Genomic DNA, 9356 nt, shown 5'->3' with positions numbered 1-9356 from the left:
AAACATCTGTGCCCAAAATCCAAAACCCCTACCTGTCACACCTTCAGCCCCCTCTTCAACCCCTCTACCAACTTCCTCAGTTCCCTTCCCTGTGTCTCCAGCTATGGGCTCATCTTCCTCTCCTGCTCCTGCTACTCTCCCACTACCTCCTCCTAATTGGGGACTAAGTTTATCCACCTCCTCTTCAAGTTCTCCCTCTAGTATACATCCGGCAGAGGGGCCATATTGCAATACCCGATCTAAAATCTCAAAAGTAGAAAAAATCTTTCCCCTTAGGGAAGTTCCTATGGGAGGAGTAGCTAGGGGAGTTGGCTTTGTGAATGTCCCCTTGACAGCTTCTGAAGTGTGAGGTTTTAAGAAAGAGCTGGGAAATTTGGTAGAAGACCCAGTAGGAATGTTATCCTGGGGTGACTTTATGATACTGGTATCCCCAATCGTCTGGTTTATGTTATATATTAAGTTCTGCACCTTTAAGGCTGGCTTTGAGAGCAAGAGAGGGGGAAGAAGAAGCTGCAGTTTGTGTTAAAGAAAAACATCACTCCCACACATCTCGCTCCTGGACTGTGGTGTCTGCAGCACGGACAGACAGCGGGACAGAGCTTCTCTCTGGTTTTTAGTTAGTTTTAGCTAGCTGAGGCAGAGGAGTTCCCTGGACCTTTGTTTTTTTTCCTTTTTTCTTGGATCTGTGCAAGCCTGCTCTGGACTGAACACCCAGCCAAACCCCGGGAGCTCACGCCTGTGGCCCACCGGGGCCTGGGCCTCGGCACTTTCCAGCTCCAGAGGGACTGATAAGAACCTGAGCGAGCCTAGCTACACCACATGAAAAGGACTTTTCTTCCTAGACTTGCCATCCCATCGAACAGCAAGAGGTTTTATTATTTAATATTATTTAATTTTGTGTTAAATAAACAGCTTTTTCCACTTCTCTCCAAGGAATTTTTTTTTTTCCCTTTCCCGGACCAGTTGGTGGGGAGGGGCATTTCCCTGGGGAAATCCCCATTTGGAGTTTTCCTCCCTAATTTGCCCTAAACTAGGACAAATGTCTAATCAAATAGACCAGTTCTTGGGTCCAAATATCTATACCTGGGGAGAACTAAATTCAATCCTGACCATGCTCTTTAACCCAGAGTAGGTTAGATTAATCAGAGCTGCAGGCATGAGAATTTGGGAAAGGGAGAACCGGCTGGGGCCTCCAGGGGATTGTAAACTACCTCAAGTGAACCCCAGGTGGGACCCAAACGAAGAAGAGGGGAGGAGAAATATGGAAGACTATCGATCTCTGATAGTTAGAGGGATAAAAGAATCTGTACCTCAAGGAAACAACACCAAATTGGCATTTGATGGGACTCAAGAGAAAGACGAAACACCAGCCTCTTGGCTTAACCGACTAAGGCGAAATTTTCAATTACATTCTAACATTGACTCTGATAGTCCTGAGGGCCAAGTGTTATTAAAAGTGCAATTTGTCACTAAATCTTGGCCAGACATTAGAAGGAAGTTAGAGAAATTAGAAGATTGGCAAGAGAAAGGAATGATCGAATTATTGAAGGAAGCTTTAAGGGTGTATCTGAGAAGAGAGGAGGAGAAAGCAAAAACTAAGGTGAGAATAATGGTGGCTGTGGCTAGGGAGGTGGATAAAAACCACTCAAGTGGAAATGAGACAAGATTTCCACCAAAGGACGGTAAGAATGCACCTAGACCACCTTGGGTTACCCCCAAAAGGGTCAGGGAGGACCAAAAGTGCTACTACTGTGAAGAAGTAGAGCATTTCAGAAGAGACTGTAGGAAACTGGCAAAGGACTAAGCTATTGAAAAAGAACAAGACACCCTAGAGAAAATCCTAAAGAGAGAGAGAGATTAGAGATTAGGCTCTACCTAATGGGGGACCCAATACACCATCATGAAGAGCCCTTGGTAAACTTTGAAGTGGGTCCCCAGAGCGAAGAATTTGAGTTTTTAGTAGATACAGGAGCAGAGCAATCAAGTGTTAATAAGCTTCCAGTAGGGATAAAAGCTGGGGAAAGAGCTTGTGATGTATTAGGGGCAGAAGGAAGGCCTTTCAAAGCCTTCATAGCAGAAGGCATAGAAATAAAGGGGAATTTGAGGCAGTGTTTTGCAAACTTCATTTATCTACCTCATTTAGAAAGCCACTTATTAGGCAGGGACTTACAGGTCCAATTAGGTGTAGGAGTTATCCCAAAAGGTGGAAAAATGGTAGTCCAGATCATGAAGCTAACCACTCAAGATTTAGAAGAGATAAACCCAGAAGTATGGCCCAAGAAGGAAAATTTGGCTATCTGGACATCCCACTGATCCAGGTGGAAATGCAGAAGGAGGGCCCCCCTGTCCGAGTAAAACAGTACCCAATATCTTTAGAAGGATCACAAGGACTAGGACCTGTAATAGAACACCACTTGGCTGAAGGTATTCTAGAACCCTGCATGTCCCCACACAACACTCCCATCTTAGCAATAAAGAAAGCAGAAGGAAAATATTGATTAGTCCAAGATTTAAGAGAAACAAATAAAAGGACAATTTCTAGACACCCAGTAGTGCCCAACCCGTATACCATGTTAAGTAAAATACCAAGAACACATGCATGGTTTACCATTGTTGACCTGAAGGATGCCTTCTGGGCATGTCCCTAAGCGGAAAATTGCAGGGAGTGGTTTGCTTTTGATGGGAGTGCCCTAAGAGGGGTAGGAAACAGCAACTGAAGTGGACATGCTTACCTCAGGCACTCACTGAGTCCCCTAATCTTTTTGGACAAGCGTTAGAAGGTATTTTGGAACAATTTACTCTGGAAGAGGGTGTTCAGATTCTACAATATGTAGATGATCTGTTAATATCTGGAGAAAAGCAAGATAAAGTAAAAATAACAAGTGTCCAGCTTCTAAATTTCTTAGGTACCAAAGGCCTGAAAGTATCTCTGAACAAATTACAGTTTGTACAATCGGAAGTAACTTACCTAGGACACATTATTGGAGAAGGATTTAATAAACTAAGCCCAGAAAGAATTGCTGGCCTGATGTCCATACCTGCTCCAAAACCTAAGAGGGACATAAGGAAACTATTGGGATTATTTGGCTATTATAAATTGTGGATAGATCAGTACACCCAAAGTGTCAAATTTCTCTATGAAAAGGTAGTAGACCCTGAGCCAGTCAAGTGGACAGCTGAAGATGAAGGACAGCTAAAAGATTTAAAGAGCAAACTATCTTCAGCACCAGTGTTAAGCCTACCAGACCACCGGAAAGAATTCCATTTATTTGTTAACACAGAGACAGGCACCGCATATGGTGTACTAACTCAGGAATGGGGAGAGAAAAAAAAAACCCATAGCATACCTTTCAAAATTATTAGATCCTGTCGCAAGGGGGTGGCCCACTTGCCTCCAGGCAATTGCTGCAAGTGCCATCCTAATAGAAGAAACAAAAAATCTGACCCTACTAGGAAAGATTAAAGTGTACACACCCCATGACCTAAAAATGGTACTTAGTCAGAAAGCCCAACAATGGTTAACAGACCCAAGAATATTAAAGTATGAAATTATTCTAATGACCACTGAAGATTTGGAAATAGTTACCTCTCAATGTCTGAACCCTGCTCAATTTCTTTCAGGCTACCCTCTAGATGAATTAGAACATAGTTGCTTAGTGTTGTAGTATGTTTATTCAGTTCTGTTAAAATTGTTATTATTTTGTCTGTTTGATATGTTCCTGGTTCTCCCCCATTTACTGCTTTGGTTGGTTCCATTTGTCTGTTATGTAAACCCCTCCCAGCTTTCCTGAATGTTCCCTGTCAATTGCCTTTACCCTGCCTCATCTCCCCATCCATCATCGTAAACCCCACCTCTCTTTCCAGCTCCTTCCATGTACATCATCCCTTTCTCGGCATGTTATTGGTTGTTATGTTATGTTCCCGCCTTCTTTGTATCTCCATTGGTCCCTGACATTGTAACCTCCTTCCCTTACCCCTCCCTCCATGAGCTCCCATTGGACCCTGGACTGTGCCCGCCCCTGAGATAAAACCCAGTGCACAGAGGTGCTCTGGGCTCTCTTCAGTCCTGACTTCTCCCAGCCCAGAGTCTTGTGCTCATCCCCTCTCCCGAATAAACCTGTTCCTGGGAAGTACAGCCAAGTGAGTCTCCTCCTTCCTTTTGCCACCACCCCTGACGCCTGATTTGGCAGAGCCCGGCAGGATTCGGTGCTCTGAAGGTTCTGCAGTGGGATTGCCTTTCCCCTGCAGTTCCCCACTCCTGGCGACTGCCCATGCCGGAGTGGCACTGTAGAGCTAGCCCGGAGCTCCGGTGCGGCCAAGAGCAGCGTTAGTTTAGAACTCATAAATTATCAGACCAGGATAAGGGAAGATCTTGAAGATCTCCCCTTACCCTATGGAAAGACCTTATTCATTGATGGGTCTTCAAGGGTGGTAAATGGAAAAAGAGCCTCTGGTTATGCAGTAGTGGCGGTAACAGAAGGAGAACAACTAAATACTGTAGGAAAGGGAAAGTTACCAACCAACAGGTCGGCTCAATGCTGTGATGTTTATGCCCTAAAAAGAGGATTAGATCTATTAGAAGGGGAGAGAGGGACAATCTACACGGATTCGAAATATGCCTTTGGTATAGTCCATATGTTTGGAAAGATCTGGGAAGAACATGGGTATTTAAATTCAAAAGGAAAAAATTTAGTACATGAAGAACTGATGAAATCCCTAATAGAGTTCTTACCAAAACCCTTAGAAATAGCTGTTGTACATATAAAAGGGCATCAAAAGGGAGATACCCTGGAAAAGAAAGGAAATCAATTAGCCGACCAGATGACAAAAGAAGCAGCCACAGATCCAGGTGATTCAGCCAAAATCTTAAAATTAAATGAAACACCAGCAGACAGGGGAAAGGAAAAAACAAAGCAAATTTTTACAGAAAAAGAATTAAAAGCAATAAAAGAATTAGGCCTACATCAGGGAGAATGTGGAGAATGGATAACATCTGATGGGCAGAAATTCCTAAATAAGGCCTTAGCCTGAAAAATCTTGACAGAAATCCATGGACTCACCCACTGGGGAACCCAGGGACTGTGTGATCATTTCTTAAGAGACAGTTTATGCATAGCGGTGTATAACCTAGCAAAGGCAGTCACTGAGAGATGTGTAATTTGCCAAAAGGTAAATCAAAAGGTCATGAGAAAGACCATACCTGGGGGAAGAGAATTTGCTCTGAGACCATTTCAAAATATACAGATTGACTTCACTGAAATGCCTACAGTGCAGGGCTATAAATACCTGCTGGTGATAGTTGACCATTTGACTCACTGGGTCAAAGCTTTCCCCACCAAACGAGAAACTGCCGAAGTGGTATCAAAAATATTAATAGAACAAATAATCCCCAGGTATGGTCTAGTCAATAACATCAACTCTGACAGAGGCCCCCATTTTATTCCCAAACTCTACATCACATCATCGAGGCTTTGGGAATAAAATGGAGGCTTCATACCCCTTGGCACCCCCAGAATTCTGGAAGGGTAGAGTGGATGAACAAAACCTTAAAAAACATAATAACTAAATTAATCATAGAAACCCACCTAAGCTGGCTCAAGTGCTTACCGCTCGCTCTTCTGAGAATTCGCACGAGACCCTGAGCAGACACAGGGGTGTCTCCCTATGAAATGATGTTTGGGCTACCCTTCCTACTCACCCCATACAGTACAGCAGACTATCTAGAAGGAGAGGCCTTAACCCGCACATATCTAAAAACTATCAACAAAACCTTAGAAAGTCTAAGGAAAAGAGGGTATCTTCCCCAAACTTCTCCCCTTGATGTAGATGTTCATCAAATTAATCCTGGAGACTGAGTTTTAATAAAATCTTGGAACACCACCCCACTAACCCCTAAATTTGGGGGTCCATTCCAGGTACTGCTGACATCCCACACCACTGTGAAAACTCAAGAAAAAGGCTAGACACATATTATTACCTGAGTAAAAGGACCAGTATCCTTACCTGATGGCGGACTGAGCTCAGATGAATCACCAAAGGTTTCCTCTCAGTGGATTGCCACCAGAGATCCAACCAACCTTAAAGTAACTCTCAAAAAACATTCCAAGGTGAACTGAAGAACTTACAGACTCAAACATATCAGCAAGAGACTAAGAGACTGTGGTAACTGAAGTTAAAGTTGCTGTTAATAGAGTACTACAATTGTTGTTACTGTTGCTAATTGTTGCTATTGTAAGTTTATATACTATTATAAAAGTTCACCTCTCCCTCCCACCGAGCATTTCTTGAGGGCTTACCAAAATTACTAAGCATTTCTTCACAGCTTACAAAAATTACTAAAAAGTGGGAATAATAAGAAAGGACTCTGCCATCCCCACAAAAACACCTTGTCCAAGAGGCAAGACCGGGTGAGGCTAAGGATGCGAGTGAGCCATGAAGCTTGCTGCAGGAAAACCAGCTCATACCGGACTCTTGGTAAAATTGGTGTTAAGCTTGCTTCTAGTCTATGTGAGAGGGAAGGAAAATCCCTGCACAAAATGCTACCAACCCCTTTATGATGGGGAGAATCTGGGATCCTTAATGAGAGTCCATACAAATATAAATCCCTCTTGCTTTGACCATTCCCAGTTGGACACATGCCAGGAAGATGGGAAAACCTATTGGATCACAAAGAACACAGCCACATTTAGGCAATGCCTGCCTGGGGAATGTCTGGTTGGAGAAACTTGGGTTTGCTTTGAAAATGAAGGAAAAAGAGACATAATTAAAGAGAAACAGTTAATGGTAAAGAAAAAACAGGTGGATGAACCTTTGGGAAAGAATTTATTTATAGACCTGATTAAAAAAAATTAGTAGAGAATTGAATTTAACCAATTGCTGGGTGTGTGGAAACACGCAGGTCTGGCCCTGGGAGGGGATTGGTTTAGGACCACTAGATATTCTAAGATGGAAATTAACAAAACCAAAATTCCAAACCAAGGGACTGAGAAGAAGAGAACAGTGGGGCTTAAAGGCAAAGATAATTGGAGAAGAGTGTATAAAAAAGACTGGAAAAGGATATACAACCTATGTAGGAAAAATGGCTTGCAAGAGGTACTTAATGATAAAAGATTCAAGTATAAAATGGGTCCTTCGAGAACCAAACAAGTACTGGTAAATTGGCAAAAAGGAAAAGGGGTGCATTTTCCATGAAAGATACCAACTATATGAATGTGCTGGAAAGGGGGTAAATCCCTTTTGGGGAATTAGGGAAATATCCAAATATTGGGAATACCCAATGGAACTAAAAGATGCATTTTGGACAGCTCCAGAACATCTGTTCTGGATCTATGGAAATATGGCCTATACCCACCTCCTAGGGGACTGGGAGGGGAGTTGTGCAGTAGGAATCATTAAGCCTTCTTTCTTTCTCTTACCAAAAGAATCTGGATCAAACGTACGGATCCCACTTTATGATGATCTAAGAAAGGGAAACCAAAAAAAGAGAAATATAATAGATATGGGGAGTTCCCAGGCATGGAAAGGTAAAATATGGACTCCTGAGGAAATAATTAAGACCTATGGGCCAGCCACTTGGGCCCAGGATGGGTCCTGGGGCTATCTACATGCTAAATAGAATTATCTGACCCCAGGCAGTACTGGAAATTGTGTCCAACAAAACAGCTCTGGCCCTAGATCACATCAGCAAGCAATTGGCTCAAACTAGAGCAGTAGTATACCAAATTTGACTAGCTGTAGACTACCTATTGGCTAATGAAGGAGGAATTTGTGGGAAGTTTAACTCATCAGAGTGCTGCCTGGAGATCGATGATAAGAGCGAAGTCATCAGAAACATCTCTAGAGAAATAAGAAAAATCTCATATGTAGGCACTCAAGAGTGGACCCCCTTAATAAATTCCAATTGGTGGAATGATTTTTGGTCTTTCAAAAAGGAGTGGTGGAAAAAAGTAGCCTTCATTGCAGCTAGTGCATTTTTAAGCCTTCTATTTTTACCATGTCTCCTTCCCTGTGTAATTTGGATCGTAACATTGACTGTGCAAGCCAGTCTCCAAATCCCAGAAATAGCTGGCCAGAAACAAACTAAAATCATGATGTTAGAAACCCAAGAGTCTGACCATAAAACAGCCCAAGAGATGTATGACCAATACCAAAAGCTAAGAGAATTATGCCCCCAAGAACCACAAACCGTCAATTGATGCAGGTTTGAAAACCTGATCAAATAAATAGAGGGGGGAATTGTCATGAATAAAATCTCTTAAGAAATCCACCCCGGTTAAAATACTGTGTTTACTTATGTACAGTTAATGTTCTTATCCCATTGTAAACCTTGTACCCCTTGTTTACTCCGATGGTTAATAGTAATGTTAATTACTTACCGGTTTCTGAAGTGTTTTAAAGGTTCTTATGAGACATTCCTCTATCCCTTTCCCTTACTTCCTTGCTACTATGTTAACAAAGCTGCTCCCATGGGGGTTGGGTCACATTAACAAAAGCAACCCATTAGAAAGGTATGCCGCAGAAGCTGCGCCCAGGGACGCTGTGCCACACTAGAACAAAGAAAGTCCCATGAAGCTGTGCAACCGAGTAATATGCAAACTAAGGCATGCAAGACACCAAAACAACAAGTTAACAGAGGAATAAAAGGTCAAGGAAACATATTCTAGCAAGCTATGTTGAAAGATCATCTCCCTACATCACCTAAGCCTGCTTAGAAACCATCTTCTTACATCACCATGACCTAAGAGGACTGGAAAGGACTGTCACCCCCTAGACAACAAGCCAAAACAACAGGCCTCCTGGCAACTCTCATGAGGAGGGAAGCTCTGCAGTGTGTGCTGTAAAGCTGAAATGTGTCTCCTTGGAGCTGCCAGTGTGGGAACGGCTGTGGTGCAAGCAGCCCCTCAGGCCCCCCACCCCAAGAGCTGAATCCTAATAAAGACATCAAACGGGAGTCTTGTCTCCTGGCCAATTTGTTTCACTAACCACATGGAACTAGCTGACAGAAACGAACCTAATCGGCCCACCAATCATGCGTGATGGGCGAGCTCATGGTAAAAGACAAAATGATCTAGAGTTTTCTTTCTTTCTTATTTTTGTATAATAGAAAAGGGTGAGGTGTTGTAGTGCATCTAAAAAATCTTGGTATCTCCCTAGGGTAAAACTCACATCTGGTTTGTGTAATGTTAGTTCCTACCTGAGAACCTTCTTTCCCTTCCCCCTTCCCATTGGCTGTGACCTCCCTGTATCCCCCGATCACCCCTGCCCCCTAGTATAAGAGATAGGACCCAGGGCATTTCAGTCTCTTTCTTGCCCCGGATGGATGCCAGACAATAAACCCGGGATTACTCCAGCAAGTT

This window comes from Poecile atricapillus, chromosome 23 (assembly GCF_030490865.1).
Source record: "Poecile atricapillus isolate bPoeAtr1 chromosome 23, bPoeAtr1.hap1, whole genome shotgun sequence".
Lineage (NCBI taxonomy): Eukaryota > Metazoa > Chordata > Aves > Passeriformes > Paridae > Poecile > Poecile atricapillus.
This window is presented reverse-complemented; position numbering follows the sequence as displayed.